This window comes from Monodelphis domestica, chromosome 1 (genome assembly GCF_027887165.1).
Source record: "Monodelphis domestica isolate mMonDom1 chromosome 1, mMonDom1.pri, whole genome shotgun sequence".
NCBI lineage: Eukaryota > Metazoa > Chordata > Mammalia > Didelphimorphia > Didelphidae > Monodelphis > Monodelphis domestica.
This window is the reverse complement of record NC_077227.1, coordinates 604,730,287-604,747,103: the sequence shown is the minus strand read 5'-3', so window position 1 is coordinate 604,747,103 and position 16,817 is coordinate 604,730,287. Positions and strand designations below refer to the sequence as shown.

At 37.6% G+C, this 16,817-nt stretch overlaps 1 protein-coding gene across 2 annotated transcripts in view; it reads right to left on the bottom strand.

Annotated features, from left to right (window-relative positions):
• The window catches only part of ACSS1 (acyl-CoA synthetase short chain family member 1), a 93,334-nt gene that overhangs the window by 45,461 nt on the left and 31,056 nt on the right, over positions 1 to 16,817 (bottom strand). The gene's annotated exons all lie outside the window — the stretch shown is intronic.

The window sequence follows — 16,817 nt, the reverse complement described above, 5'->3', positions numbered from 1 at the left end:
ATAGTCATTTGCTAGATTGAACTGGAATAAAAAAGATTGGAGTATATTATTCTGGTTTCTACTGGTTTAGGTCTAATTGGACTGAACTAAACTGAATTGGATTGGACTTTATTGAACTGGTCTGTACTAGATCAGATTAAATCAGACTGGCCAAAATTAGACTGAATTGGGCTAGACTACACTGTATTGTACAATATTGGACCAAATTAGACTGGATTGCACTGGAGTGGACCAGATTAGACTAAATTGGGCTATATTGGGCCAGTCAGAATTGGACTAGAGTAGTCTGGACCAGACTGTATTGGGCTGGCCTGGTTTGGGCTGGACCTAGTTGGTTTGAACTGAACTGGATTGGAATGAACTATATTAGACCAAATGAAACTGGATTGGATTGGATTGGTCTAGGCTAGACTCTATTGAACTGGAATGCACTGGATAAGACTGGACTAAATTCTATTGAACTGACTTGAACTAAATTGGATTGGTATGGATTAGATTAGACTGGATACTGTTCATATAGTTCTCTTATGTGTTTTCCCTAAAATTGTGTTCCGAAGAAGTGCTAGTTTGGAAAAACATCTAGACTCCTGAATATTAGGCTGAGAAGGTGGAAGGTTGAATTGTTTCTCCAATGCAAGGGTCTCTGTTTTGTGCTTTCATTCACAAATCCTTTAAAGAGAAATTATACCTGGAGGGAATTTTATCTTATTTTTCCTTTAAATGTATTTTCCTTATTATGATTCCTGTTTGTTTGTTTTTTTCAAACTGGTTGAAGATAATTGAGAAATGTGATGATTCCTTGCTTGGAATGAAAGAAATATGCTCTGATATGAAAAAGAGGATGAGAGAAGGGAGATCTCATGATGAGCAGACTCAATGTTTTTAGTGAAATATGAGATAAGGTCCTCAGATGAGAGGGTTAAGGAAAAGGATAGATTGGAAGGCTTGAAGAAAGGAGAAAGTATGAAGAAGGTTTGAAACAATTTCTGGGGAAAGTGTAATAAAGAATTCATTGTGGATAAATAGAATAATTATTCTTGTGCATCATTAGCCTAGTTCAGAACATAAATTCTCTCTCTAGTACTTAATGCACTTGTATTTGTTTCTGGGTCCTAGTTGTTTAATCCATTCTAGGGTCTATTTTTTCTGTTTTCTTAACTAGTACCAAGTAATTAGATAATTGCTGTTTATAATATAATTTGACATCTGGGAATACTGGAACACATGGATAATTAATAATTAATAGTAATGATGGAATTTAAAAATATCCAAGTAGGAGAAAGAACTGAACCAACTCTTTGCTCTCTCTTCTATATTTTGTCTAGTTTGGAAGAAACTTATTTTCTCTTTTTGGTGAACTCCTTTTGATTAAAAAATAATAACAACAGATTAAATTCTATGTGAGGATGATTCTTCCCAAGGGAATCTTTTAAGTCCATATAATTTTTCCTCCTTAGTGCATAAATTCTAACAATTTTTTTTACTAAGGCTCCTTAGAAAGGATCTAGTTCTAAACTTAGGATTAAAACAGAAGACCCACCTCTGAGTAACCTTATCTATACCCTTCTTTGACCATGAATGTATTTTGAGGGTTGTGCTTGTCTAAAGACAGCAGGGTTTCCTCTGATGTAGAGGGAATTCTCACACTGTTAAATAGACCAGCTGACCTCCATGGTCTCTTCTGACCCTATGATCCTATTATTTTCAGAAGAAAAACATTCCCCATCTCTGCCCATTACTGTCCTTTAAAAACAGAAACAGTGTGTGGCAGACTGAAGGCAGATAAATGTCTCTAAAAGGCCACAAGTGTCAATTAGATAGTATAGGGGTAGCTCCTGCAACTTCTCTGTAGTACAATGATAGAAGCCTTCTCATCCTGTTGCTACCTCATGGACGTTGCAAGTGTTTATGTGCCTTCAGCAGGGAGTCTATTTAAAATAGAATCTGTGGTGTACTTGAAGAACATTTCACTTGGATCTAGTTCAAATGGGCTGGCTTTAAGAAAATAAATGCCTTGTGTGAAATAAAACCATGCTCTTATTTTAGAAATGATGTTTTATATGAGTGAGTACAGGTCATAAAAATGTTCAAGGCCTCTTGTCTTCAAGCCCTCTCCAATCTAATCTTCCTTTCCAACCTTATTTTATACTCCTCTCTACATTGTGCCCTCTATATTCTAGCCAAATTGAGCTATTCCTCATCCTTTCATCTTTTCCAGTTTACCACTAACTCCTTCCATTTGCAGGAACCACCACCCATGCCTCTATAAGAATCTCCATCTTCTTTCACTTACTGAAATCTTGCCCTTCCTTTGGTTGTTGCCCATCATACTCAAAAAGGACCAAAATGGCATTACTCATGATGTCTTAACTTGTATGTAAATTGTATTTAAGTAAAGAGAGCCACACAAAGTTGGTAGCCTTACTCTCTCTTAAAGAGTCATAAAAGTCCAGCGATAAGACAAAAGTCTAGATGATTGGTGATGGCTCAGCATGTAGTAGATGACGCTGGAATCTTCCATGTCTAACCAAGTTTTAAGCTCTCCACAGTGCCTTCTTCTACCATCTTTACAACCATCAGAATAAATTCTTCTCATCTACCCCTTCAGATGCAAGAAGTAAAGTCATGTGAAATCTGTGGTAGACACCCCCTTACCTTGCTGATGGGTCTACAGCCCATTGGTTACCCTCAATCTGGTTTAGCCCATCTGCCAAGTCAGTTAATCAAAGTGTGGCTGCTGGGCATACTACAGCTTCATGAAACCACGATAGAGAGGGCTTGGTGGCAGGTAGACACCAAAGGAGGAAAAATTCCTGAAAAGGACTCAAGAAGTCCTCAAACTAGAGGTGCTAGCTGTCCCTGAACACCCTGCATACTCCTCCTTTCCTTTAAGGTCTAACTCAAATATCACTTTCTTCATGAATGTTTCAATGACCATTCCAGTTGAGTTTCTTCCTTTCTTGGATCTCTTACGCCATTCAACAAAGCTGAGTTGTTCTCTGCTAGATACTAATAAAATTCCTGTATATATGTACACGTTATCCAAATTTCTCAAGGGTATATACTGTATATTTTATTTTTATTTTTGTATCAGTGTCAGAAAGACTTGGATTCAAGTCATATCTCTTAAATATATCAGTTTAGTCATCCTAGATAAGACACTTTACCTCTTAATGCCCTAAGCAACTCTCTAAGACTGTAAAAGTTGCAGAGAAGGCCCTTATCTTCATTGGTAGAAGGAGTTGCCTCCTCTGTAGGTCCCTAAACCAGCAAAATTACAGATCTAATCCTATCATCCATTGACAGTGGAGAATATAGTGCCTTAAATATAACATGAAGATTGTATATATAGATGACATATATAGATATAAACAGATAATGTTGATATTAATATAGATAGGGAACTAGAACTCAAGTCTTCCTGTCTTTGAGATTTGTTCTCAATTCCCTATGTTACTTTCCCTCTGAAATAGGAAAATTTATTCCTAATAATTTGAAATAATATTATTGATTATGGATTTCAACTCTCAGCAAAGGAAAATTAAATAGTGACTAAAATCCAAAAAAGCAACTTATTTTACTATAGTAATAATACTATAGAAAATTATCTATCACTAATAGTTGAAATTTATGGATTGGTAGGTTGCCATGTCATATTTTTTTTTTGTTAGCAGTTGTTAAAAGAGAAAAAAATTGTAAAAGCAATTTTTCACAGGTTGGGCAATAGTTAGAAAGACTGTTTATTAATGGAAAAATGCTAGTTTTAAGCCAATATATAAATGAAGTGAAAGAGATGGTAGGGTTTTAATCCACATGAAGGGTTTATACCTTCTCCTGCATTCTCTTTTGGCAGACTTGTGAAATTTTTCTGATTTTTAAAAGAGCCAAAGAAAAGATCTATTCTCTGGCCAGTATCTCTAGAAATTATCCATCAATTCAACTCAAGAATCATTCATTATACACCTGTGGTATTCAGAGCACTATTCAGAGCTAGGAACCCACATGGAAAGATGGGAAGGTTTCTGCTTTCTGGGAATTTAAAGAAAGTACCTGCTTCACAGATGGAGTTGAAGCAGGGTAATCATGTCTTTCCCAGGATATCACTGGAGGTGAACTCACTTTCTACCCTGGGTGATGTTTAGTCCTATCCCTTGCTCAGATCTTGGCTACCTAGGAATCCTGGGATTCCAGGACTGTGGTTCCTCTCTTTGGAGGACATACTTTTCTTCCTTGGCTCAGCTTCTATGGCCATCTCATTCTTCCTGGAGGTTTGGGAATTTGGGAACTGTTGGCCATGCTTTGGGGGTTCAGGTTGGACCCTCTGCAAGATACATCATTCTCTCTCCCTTTACTTGAGGTGCACAGACCTTTGGGATGCTCAAGCTCCTCTCCATTAATATACAACCAATTGACCTGAGCACAATTCCCAAACAGGATTCTGTAACTTTTCACTTTTCAACTCTCTTGCTCATACTTTTGGTGTAAATAAATAGTGTGAGTTTAAATTCCGAGACTCAGGTCAAACCATCAGAAAAGAGCTTCTAAAACTTTATTACAAAATAAATGACCACTTGCTTTGGTAGTAACTGTGTGTCTCAGTGCAGCTATTCCTGGGACCAGTGCTTATGGACTAGCTATGAGCCCTGCTGAAAAAGAGCCAAGTCCATGGAAAAAGAGGAAAGCCCTGGCTGCCCTCTGTTTTAGCCTGGTCTGAATAGCTATGTGAAAGGGCAGAGGTGAACCTAGGTCTATAGGGAATGTTAGGGGATTCTTTCTTCCGCTGTTTCCGGATTAAAGGCAAGGCTGGGAATAACACACTATGACTCATTCGCAACTAGACTGCCAAGTGAGTTACTGGCAAGACATTTGTTTGCTGTGTGCTGCATGTATTTCTCCATCTAGAGCAGCCTGGAAGGGGTGAAGGGCGGCAGGAACAACCACAAACACACACTCAAAAAAAAAAACCAAAACCCCTTTGTACTTGCAAACATTTCTTCCTCCTCTGCACTGGGTCTCTGAATATTTCTCATCAGTCTTTCATGCCTCTCCTCCTCCGGTTCTCTAGAAGGATCCCCCGGGAAGGCAAAGGACAGATCTACAATGTGGGCAGAAGGGGATTCCCATGAAAACCTAGTGAAAGGGAATCAAATGGGAGCTTTTCACTTTTCTCAAAGGCCAGGCATGTGCTGCTATTCTTGGAGGCCAGTTCCTAATTCTTTTGGCACATGGTAATTTGCATGGCCACCTTGCCACTTTACATCTCTTCTCAAAAACCTAGATTGTGTAACCAAAAAGATCATTTCATGTCCTGATGAGCTTTTTAGTTTATCTGAGCAGCCCTCCCCCTAGCCCACAAGGGTGATGTTTTTAGAGGTCAGGTAGAATAAATTAAACATAATCTAGATAGAAAAATAAAAGACTTTTAGGGAATTCTCCCTGAAGCTTACCATCAAAATATTTTAAAGGTATGAAGGGGGCTAGAGGTTTATTTGTATAGCCCCTCTGCATCTATTTGTTTTGTTTGTTTTTTTAGTTATTATTACATGGCAGAGTATTGTCCCCTGCCCAGACTCATTCTTATTTCTGTATGGGACATTATGTGTATATTTTGTCTCTTGTGTCCACAAAGTGTCTCTCAGTCATTGTAAAGTAGAGCAATACTGAAAACTCCACAAGAGAATGCACCTTAGGGAAGGGGCTGTCTGCTTTCTCAGAAGCGAGGGAAGGGAAGAGCCTTCTACCTTTGGAACAAGATCAAATTTGGAGATTTAGCCATAACATTCCCAGGGAGTGTAGCGTCAAACATCCTCTTGCTATTGGTCTCCTCCTTCACTTGCTGAATTAAAACTCATGCTGAGGTGAGTCTTTTAGCAGGGGATTGGACACTATTTCACATTCATAAATGCCTCACAGCTTCTTGTGGCAGCTGGGGACTTCCTCTCCCTAAGGAACCCATTCCCTACCCTGTGATGGATTAAAGCACAGTCACCTTCCTCTCCCCAAGTTAAATAAGATATGGCAGGTAGAAAAAACCCAGGTTCAGTCTGGTAGTAACATAATTAGTTTTTCATTTTTTTCTTCTCATCATGTATAATCTGAAGCTAGCATTAATTTTACAACTCTGCCACAACTGTATCCAGCAGTATTTGTCCCCTTTAATTCATGTCATTTAGAGTTAGAACTTTTATTTTAAGGAAAAAGGATTTAAGGGAACTCATGCAACTTTGTTTTCTTCTCCAAGAGCTGTTCTGAGCAGTTTAATTTATTGAAAGGAGAGGCTGAAGCAGCCTCTCTTTTGTTTACATGGAATTATGGTTTTGATTGTTGTTTTTGCTCTGAATTGGAAACATCAATAAAGTTTTTTACATTATTTTCAGCCAGGAAAAAAAAAAAGAGTAGGGTAGGTGGGGCGAAGATCAAATGAAAAAACTAATGATTGGCAGCTAACTAAACAGAGATGAAGTGCCTGCTTGCTATGGGCAAGGCCCTCTCCCAGACACAGGAAACCCAGGACATCTACATAACAATGACAGCGCTCTATTTCCTCTGTCACTAACACTGTCTCCTTGAAATTATATGTAATATATACAGAGCAGGACAGGATGTCATAATGGAAACCAGAGACCTAGATTAAGCTATTTGACTCTGGGATAGAGTCACTACTTAATTTCTAAGTGTTCTAAGCAACCCTCAAAGAGGATAAGCTATAGAGAAGGTGCTGCTGAGCACATTGGCAGAGGGATTTCTTCACCTGGGAATTTCCTGTGCCACTGAAATCACAGGTACAATCCTTGTCCCCTTACCTAGTATATTCAATGTATTTACTTAGAGGTGTATATGTCTTAACCCCATCCCCCACCCCATAGACTGTAAGCTCCTTGAGGGCAAGAACTTTTTATCTTAATATGTTAAGCCCCTAGAACAGTATCAAATTGAACACTATTCAATTGAACAATTTAAACAGTGTCAAATTGAATTCAATTTCCTTCAGTAAGCTTACATTCTGAAGCAGGCCTTAAGATCTCTCTCTTTTTTTAAATTACCCAACAGGAATCATAACAAGTCATTTGTAAAGTGCTCCAATGTTCATGAAATAATTTTCCTCATAGTAGACATGGATAATGCAAATGGTCCTATCTTTAAAGCTAAAGAAACTGAGATTCAGAAAGGTTGAATTATTTGTCTAGTCACTCTACCAGTAAGTGTCAAGGATAGAAGAGAACCTTCTGGAGAAGAAGGTTTGTGTTGTGGTGGAAAAAGCCTTACCCTCTGAAGTCAGAGGACTGCAGCTCTCATTCTGACTCTACATTGGACAAATTACTTCACCTGGCTATATCTCAGTTTTCTATAAAATGAGGGGACTCTCTGAGGTACCAACTCTATCTAGATCTATGTTTCTGTGATACGTAAAACAAAGGAATTGGCCTAGATCCTCAAAGTGTGGTTCTCCTGGGGTTCCCTGAAACCCTTTCAAGGGGTCCATGAAGTCACAACTAATTTTGTAATATTCAAAAACATTTAATTTTCTAATATAGTAAATATCAATAAATACAATTTACCTGGACAAATGTTCTTGGGGAAGGAGAACTTTTAAGAGTATAAAGCAGGAACCATTGGCAGTCAACATTGCAGAGAAGCTATAGGGATCCATCTGATATCTATGAAGTCACCCTCCAAAAAGCAATGATATAATGCCTCAAAACAATTCTGGATTAGCATAATCCACAAAAAGATAAGATGAAGTAAGATGAAGTAATTTTTCAGTCCAAAACAACTTAGAAAGCTGGCACAAGGGATCTAGTATAGCAGGACAGAAGTGAAACACACTATGCCAATGCAGGCCTTACTGAGGAAATAGGCTTTGAATACAGCTGAAACTGTAGTCAAGGTATCAAACACTCTCAGCTACAGATAGTAAAGGGGATTGGACAACTGCTTAGAAGGGAATTACAGGGGTCTCTTTGCCAGCTCTTGGTGAAAAACTCTTATTGTATTGCCCATACTTGGAACCAGGTTACAATCCTGAGGGACAATCTCAAGGTAAAGAGGAGCACCAGCATATACTACCATTTGCAGCCATAGGGGAACATGGAACCCTGGCCTGATCAGAGTTCTATGGGGAAAAGAGTGCTTGGGGTTTCTCATAGACCAGAGCACATACCAGGAGAGTATTAAGAGCCTCTCTGTACAGCATACCACCTTGAAAGAATTAAAAGTAGATAGATCCCCAGAGCCCACTCTGAATGCAACTACACAATGAACCTGAAACTTGGAACAATGCTCCCTTCACCACAGTTACAAAGCCCAATGTTAGCAATTTTTTAATTAAAAGAAAATTAAAAGGCAGAAAAATGAGCAAACAACAACAAAAAAGAAACACAACATAGAAAATTATCTTGATGACAGAGTAGACTAAACTCAGAAGAAGACAAAAAAGTCAATACTGCTATATCCAAAGACTCCAAGAAAAAGGGGAATTGCTCTCAAGTCCAAAAAGAATTCATGGAGGATTCCAAAAGGGATTGTAAAAATCAAATAAGAAAGGTAGAAGGAAATTGGGGAAAGAAATGAGAGTGATACAAAAGAAGGATGAAAAAAAGAGTCAGTAGCAGCTTGGCAAATGAGGCACAAAAAATTACTGAAGAAATTAATGTTTTAAAAACAAATCAGGACAATTAGTAAAAAGAGGCACAAAAATCTAGAGAACTCCTTAAAAAAGCAGAATTGGTCAGATGGGAAAAGATACATAAAAATATGCTGAAGAGAAAAACTTTTTGAAAGATAGAATTGGCTCTTTAGAAAAAGAGGCACAAAAATTCACTGAGGAAAAGAACTCTTTACGAAGTAAAATTGGCTAAATGGAAAAGGAGATACAAAAGCTCACTCAAGAAATTCAGCCTTAAAAATTAGAATTGGACAATTGGAAGCAAATGACTACATGAGTCATCAAGAAACAATCAAGGTCAAAATAATTTTAAAAATAGAAGAAAATGTGAAACAACTGGCCTGGAAAATAAATCCAAGAGAGATAATTTAAGAATTATTGGACTACCTGAAAGTTGTGATGTTAAAAAAAAAAAAGAGCTTTGACAAAACCTCTCAATAAGTCATAAAGGAAATCTGTCCCAAAATAGAAATTGAAAGAATCCACTGATCACTTCCTGATAGAGATCCCAGAAAGATAATTCCCTAGGTATATTATAGCCAACTTCCAGAACTCCCAGGTCAAGGAGAAAATATTTAAAGCAGCCAAAAAGAAACAATTCAAACATCATGGATCAACAGTCAGGATAACACATGACTTGGAAGCTTCTACAATAAAAGATTGGAGAGCCTGGAATATGATATTCCAGAAGGCAAAAGAGTTAGGATGTCAACCATGAATAATTTATCCAGCAAAACAGAGTATAATCTTTCAGAAGAAAAAAATGGATATTCAATGAAATAGAGGACTTTCAAATATTCCTGAATATTTAATTCCTGAATTCCAGAATATGAAAAGACTTGAGATGAATGGAAAACTAGACTCTTAGATAAAGGACTCAAGAGAATCATAAAAAAGTAAAGAGGAAAGAGAAATCAAAAGACATTCAATAAGGTTAAACTGTGTGCCTCCCTACATGGAGAAATGATTCTTGTAACTCCAAGGAACTTTGTCATTATTAGGGAAGTTAGAAGTAATATATATAGAGAGAGGGCAAGGGTGTGAGTTGAATATAATGGGCTGATATGAAAAATTAATGAAATTAAGAAATGAAAAAGAGAAACACATTGGAAGGAGGGGGAAGGGGAAAATTGAATGGAATAAATTATTGCCCATAAAAGAGTCCTGAAAGAGTATTTACAGTGGAGGGGAAGATGGGAAAAGTGGGGAAGAAAGCATGTGAACATTACTCATTAGAATTGGCTGAATGAGGGAAGAACATACACAATCAACTGGGTGTAAAAAGCTATCATACCCTACAGGAAAGTAGGAGGGGAAGAAAACAAGGGGAAAAAAGTGGAGATGATAGAAAAGAAAGCAAATTGTGAGTGGTGGAGTTCAGAAACTAAACAGGAGGAAATAGAATGGAAAGTAATATAAAGTAATTATAATGGTACAACATTTTTTTACAAGTCTATCTAATAAAGGCTTCATTTCTCAAATACATAGAGAAATGAGTAGAATATATAAGAATAAAAGTCATTCCCCAATTGGTAAATGTTCAAAGAACATGAACAGGCAGTTCTCAGGCAAAGTAATTAAAGATCTTTATAGTTATGCAAAAAAATTCTAAATTGCATTTATTTAGAGAAATGCAAATTAAAACAACTCCAAAGTACCACTTCACATCTATCAGATTGGCTATTATGACAGAAAAGGAAAATGACAAAATTTGGAGAGAATATGGAAAAGTTGGGATACGAATGCACTGTTGGAGGAGTTGTGAACTGATTCAGGCAGTCAGAAAAGTAATTTGGACCTATGCCCAAAGGCCTATAAAACAGTTCATACCCTTTGACCCAGAAAAACCATTACTAGGTTTGTATCCCAAAGAAATTTTAAAAAAAAGGAGAAGTACCAATATGCACAAAAATATATAAAGTAGCTCTTTTTTAGGAGTGCAAATATTTGGAAAGTGAAGGGATACCCATCAACTGGGGAATGGTTGAGTAGATTATAGTATATGATTGTAAGAAATGACAAGCAGGAGGAATTCAGAAAAATCTGGAAAGTCTTAGAGGAACTGAAGCAGAGTGAAATAAGCAGAACCATAACATTGTACACAGTGACAGGAATACTTTACAATGAATAACTGTGAATAACAGTTATTCTCAGCAGTACACTGATCTAAAATTATCTCAAGGAACTCTGCCTCCTTATAAGGGAGCCTATATTTCTGACAAACTAAACTATATATGACTCTTTAAACAGATCTTATACTTTTTCTCTCCATGCCTGGGGGACAACTGATTCCTTTCCCAAGAAAGCCATTCTCCTCTGCTCACTGAGATCATTCTCATCCTTTAAGGTCCATTTCAAATTCTACTTTTTCAAGGAAACTTTCCTCAATCTTCCCTAGCAAAAACTGTGCTCCTGTCTCTAAAACATCAAACAGAGAACATTAGGGTAGAGATCAAGTGGATTCAGGAACAATCAGAGTCAACAAGCTTGACCAAGGTTAAAGATAATTATTGTGTCAGTGTATATCTTTAAGTATTTACCCAACAAAATATAAATGTTGTTCCCCTTGAGATGGTTAAGGAGGCTGAGGCTTTCTATTCTCAAACCAAATTGGACAATTGTATTCTCAAACATGCTCCCTGCTATCTCACCTCTATATATTTATTTAAACTATTTCTTATGCCTGAAATGCCCTCATTTACCCTCTTGGCCTGTCTACCATTTCTTTTTTTTAAACCCTTACCTTCCATCTTAGAATCAATACTGTGTATTGGTTCTAAGGCAGAAAAGCAGTAAGGGCTAGGCAATGGGGGTTAAGTGACTTGCCCAGGGTCACACAGCTAGGAAGAATCTGAGGCCAGATTTGAACTATGACCTCCCATCTCTAGTCCTGACTCTCAATCCACTGAGTCATCCACATGCCCCCAGACACTGCCATTTCTATGGAACCTTTTTTCATTCCCCAAGTTGGTAAAGACCTTCCCCAGAGCATCACAAATAATAGAATCCAATTATTTTTTGCTTTGTTTTTTTTGTTTGTTTGTTTTTGTTTTTGTAAACCCTGGCTTTCTGACTTAGAATTGATAATAATTATCAGTTCCAAGGCAGAAGAGTGGTAAGGGCTAGGCAATGGGAGTAAAGTCACCTGCCCAAGGTCAGACAACTAGGAAATTTCTGAGGCCATTTTGAACCCAAGACTTCCCACCTCTAGGTTGGGCTCTCTATCCACTGAGTTACCTTGCTGCCCTGAATCTATTTGTTCTATATAATATTGTGCTTCATAGAGGTCTGTCCATGCTGGTAACTTAACTACCATTAAAATTCCTAGATGGCAAAGACTTGTCTGTGTAAGTAAAACTTACACAGCACACCAGCCCCTAATTAGCACCATGCTCTGCACCTACTCGACATACTTGTACTAGGACTGTTTTATAAAGTCATCATTCATATTGGTATTCTTTTATATATGCATATTTCCACACACAGAGAGACTATACGCACCTTGAAGGTTTCCTCAGAGCCTAAACAATGCCTTGCTCATTGTTGGTAATAAATATTTGCATAAATAAAAGAATAGATGGATAGATGGATGAATGGATGGATGGACAGAAGAATAAATGAATGCATTTTAATGGCTGCATGTGGAAGAGGAAAATAGTGCTACATACTATATTTTGGTGGTATGGGATAGGTTGGGGGAAGAGGGAGTTAAGGGTTATTTGACATGAAAATCAGGTCATGTTTAATTCCAGATTCTACCCTCCTCTCACTCCCACTGATGAGTCCCTTCTCCATCATTTGGACCATGCAAAATTTCACTCTCTTAATAGTGAAGCAGCCAATGTGGAGTAAATTGTACTGGTCTGAAAACCAGAAAATCTTATAATGAGCCTCAGTTCAGCTACCTACCGGCCATATCATTTAATAGGCCAAGAGGAGAGAAAGTTGCAAATTCTCTGATCCTCAGTTTAGTCATTTGTGAAATAGGAATCATATTTGCATTCCTTATCTCAATGTTATAAAAAAGTGCCTTGTAAACCTAAATCATCACATACATATTAAATATTATAGTTATCACACCAAGAATAGAGAATCAGAACACTGAAGAGGAAAATTTAACTTTCTATAAGCTTAAAAAGCCCAAGAAAGTCTTTCTCTATTCAGCAAAATGTATAAACAGGTCAGTGTGAACCAGGTTTCTTGCAAAGCAACATCATATGAGGTATGTTGATTGTCATGTGTGGAAATTTGCCTGACTCTCCATAAAATAAGCAGGTTTGTGCTCATCACTCATCCTTGTGACCAACGTTATGCTAAGTAAATAGCCTTCCTCATTCTTTCCATTCTCACTGAGTTGAGGCCTTTCTTAGACTGCTGCAAGAGCTGGCTATTTATTTGCTATGAAGTTCCTATCCTCTTTATTGAGGTGGGTAAGCTTCTAAATGACTCCTACACTCCTCAAGGATTCCTAAGAAAGAATCTATGGTATAAGAGTCTCATCCTTCAAAAACAAAGTCAATAGAGAAGCAGTACCTCAATAGGTGATACTCAGCTTTAGAAGGAAGATATGCTTGAAAATATTATTTATGTAGAGAATGTTTAAAATAAAACAAATTACTTATACAAAATTCTGAGTGCTTTCCAGAGGTTATCAGCATCGAAAAATTCAATAAATACTAACACCAACATGTACAAATAGAACAGCAAAGTCTGTAAAATAAAATAAATAGAAAATAAAATAAAATAAAATTTATACTATCTACATTAGTATCTTCTATTATATTCTATTTAAATAGTGCCTTGACTTCCAAGTCATGGGATCTCACCTTTTCTTCCTTTCAATTTTACAGATGGAGATTATATATTAAAAGAAGATATTCCTTGTCATCTCTGATTCTCCCACCTCAGAAACTAATGACATAGAAGGAATAAGAGCTAAGGCCATTTCCTCCAGGTCAGTGGGGTAGCCAGGGTTTGCTGACCATCGATTCCTCTCAGGCCTCACCTCCTCTGGGAAGTGTGGGCAGCTGGAAGGACCAGTCTTTCCTAAGAATCAACTACATTCACAACTCATTTTTGGCAGGACAATCAGTACCAATATCTAGCTGGGCTTCCTGAAATAGAAATCATGGCAACAACCCAAAATTACCAGGATAATCATTAACCCAAATCCCCACTGGATAGTTGGTAATATAGTCTGCCTGCAAATTTACAAAAGTTTCTTTTCAAACATCAAACAATGAGCAGAGATAGGCATTCACCTGGAATTGACACTATCTCAAACTTTATAATCGATTTTGAAAGATCTCAGCTAAAGCACCAGTGTGTGTGTGTGTGTGTGTGTGTGTGTGTGTGTGTGTGTGCCCATTTGTGCATGCATATAGTTGTTTTTGAGAATGAAGAACTTGCTTCAGCTCAGAATTTTATTTCTCCAGCATAGAGCTGCCTAGTGAGCCAATTGGTTTAAATTACTTTTAAGCTCATTATAGCTATCACATGTTGTCCTGAAGAGTCTTTCAGGATTTTCTGAGCACCACATTACTCAATACGCCCCACACATAAGCAAAAAAAAAAAAAATAGTAAACATAGCTTAACATTAACTAAGTATTTGTACAGCAGAAGGGCTCCTCAGCTGAGAGAGTCAAGGTCAGCCAATGTATCACAATCCCTGAGGAGGCTGACCAGAATCTGATCCTCAAAGTTGGAAAGGGTCCTCAGAGGTCAGTGAAACAAGACTCTTACAGTATCCACAACAAGGGGTCATTTGGCCCTGCCTGGAGATTTGTCCCTCACTACCTTTGTGCCCACCGGGCAAATCATTTAATTTTCCTGAGTTGATCACTTAGTCACCAGTGTAACAAGAGTTTGGATTAGTTGACCTCTCAGATCCCTTCCTAGAACAGGAAGGAGCCATTAGAACAATGGCTCCTGAGTCTAAGAACTGATGCAAAGGACAATCTACTACCTTGGAAAGCAATTTATTCAACTCTTAGGAAGGCAATGGTTTTCAATTCAATTCAAAACAATGCAAAAGGCAATTCGTTTTCAGAAGACTAGAGCAGAGAAGACAACAAACTTTGATCATATTGAGAAAGCAGCAGGACATTTATTTCTGTTTTGGTCAAGCCATGCTTTATACACTTGCCTTTAAGGTTGCAGCTTAACTTTGAGCCATGTTGACCTTTGAGGTGAGAAGCTTATAAGTTAGCATGGGGGAGGATGTGGCAGTAGTGAGTAGTGTGCCATGCTTTGGACAAAAAGACCTGGATTTAAGCCTATCTTTGACTTTTACTAGCCTCATGTCCATGAGTAAATCATAGAACTCTGCTAACTCTTAGCTTCCTCGTTTGTAAAATGGGGATAATAATGTAATATGTACCTGATATGGATATTGTGAGGTACAAATGATATAATGTATATAAGGTGTACTGGGTGTTTTAGAGCACTATATAAATGTCAGGCTGTAGATGGAGAATTTTTTGAGCGGGAGGGAACCTGTGATATCAGTGGTATGTAGACTTCCCACTCCAGAAATTCTCTCCACCAATATATCTTGGCAACTTATCTGTCATTTAGAGACATGGAGAATTGCCTGAAGATTATTATCACCCTCTGGCACTGAAAAATGTCTCAACTCAGTTTAACAGATTAAACTACTATGGGTACAACATAAAGTAAAAAAGCAAGCCTGATCTAAAAGCAAAGAGCCTTCAGGAAAATAAGAAATGCACAAATGACCAATCTAAAACATGATCCCTTTCAAAAGCATTAGAAGACAGCTAGTAGCAAATAGGAGGAAGATTTATTTGAGCAGGTTGAGATAAAGGCACGGACCACCATCAGTCTGTGAACCAATAGTCAGAAATGCTATAACAGCAAAAATCATATCTGCTATCTGCATATGATGCATACATACTACTGAAGATTAATAAATCATCATTAATCATAGAAAACAAAACTCAAAGAAATCACACAAATTTTAGACAATTTGCTCTGTGTTTAAAACCTAAACAAAAATCCATTAACTAACTTTCCTATATACTAAAGATTCTCAACTAAATTCATTTCCAAGCCTTCTACCACTTAGAAAGGGAGAAGTTGTACCTTGGGTGAGAAGAGTATCTATAATAGTGAAGGTTAAATCATTTATATATTTTGTGCATCACTAGAAATAGAATGTGAAAGACAGATTAGGGAGAGATTTTCTGTAGAAAACCTTAAATGCTAGGCTAAAGGGTGTAGTAACCAATAGATAATGAAGATGCACTAAATCAGAGGAATAAATGTGATCAATATAACTTTGATCTGCCAGCAGCACACTGGTTGGTAGGAGGCAGGTCATATTTGGCCCCAAAGTACCCAGAACAGTGTTGTGCACTTTGTAGATGATCAACAACTATAAATTGAATGAATTAATAAATTTTGAACAAATAGCAACTGATGCACCTTGTAGTACCACGCTCTCCCTTAAAAAAAAACAAACTAGCTCCATCATCATGTAAATACATGAGTAATAAAAAGAGAGATAAATCAGTAAACTTTTCTTCCAACCCAACTTAAATGTTAATCAAGAAGGGGAAATTATTTTTTATTCTCCAAGGCTATGGTGTGGCCTATAGCAGTGATGGCAAAACCTATGAAATGGGTGCCAAAGATGGCACACAGAGCACTCTCTGTGAGCACTCAGTCCCCCTCCCCCACCAGAGTTTGTTACTAGAAAGGAAGAGGGATTTGAGCAGAGCTGCTCCCTAACCCCCTCCACCATGCCTGATGACATTTTTTCACATCCCCCACCCCTGTGCCCGCAGCCCAATAGGAGTGCACATCCCCTGTGTGGGATAAAGGGGGCAGGGCCCAGCACTCCATCTCTAAAAGATTTGCCATCACTGTTCAATAGTGTTCAAGCATTCCCATCTTCCTGCCTTGAACATATATATCTATTCACATGCGCACACACACATATTTTCCACTCATGTTTTTTACTGGAATATTACATTTAGTAAGTGTCTACTGTGGACAGCTAGGTGGCACAGTGGATAGCACACAGGGCTTAGAATGAGGAAGACTTATTTTTTTTAGTTCAAATCTAGCCTCAGACACAAACTAGCTGTGTAATTCTGGGAAAGTCATTTAACCCTATTTGTCTCAGTT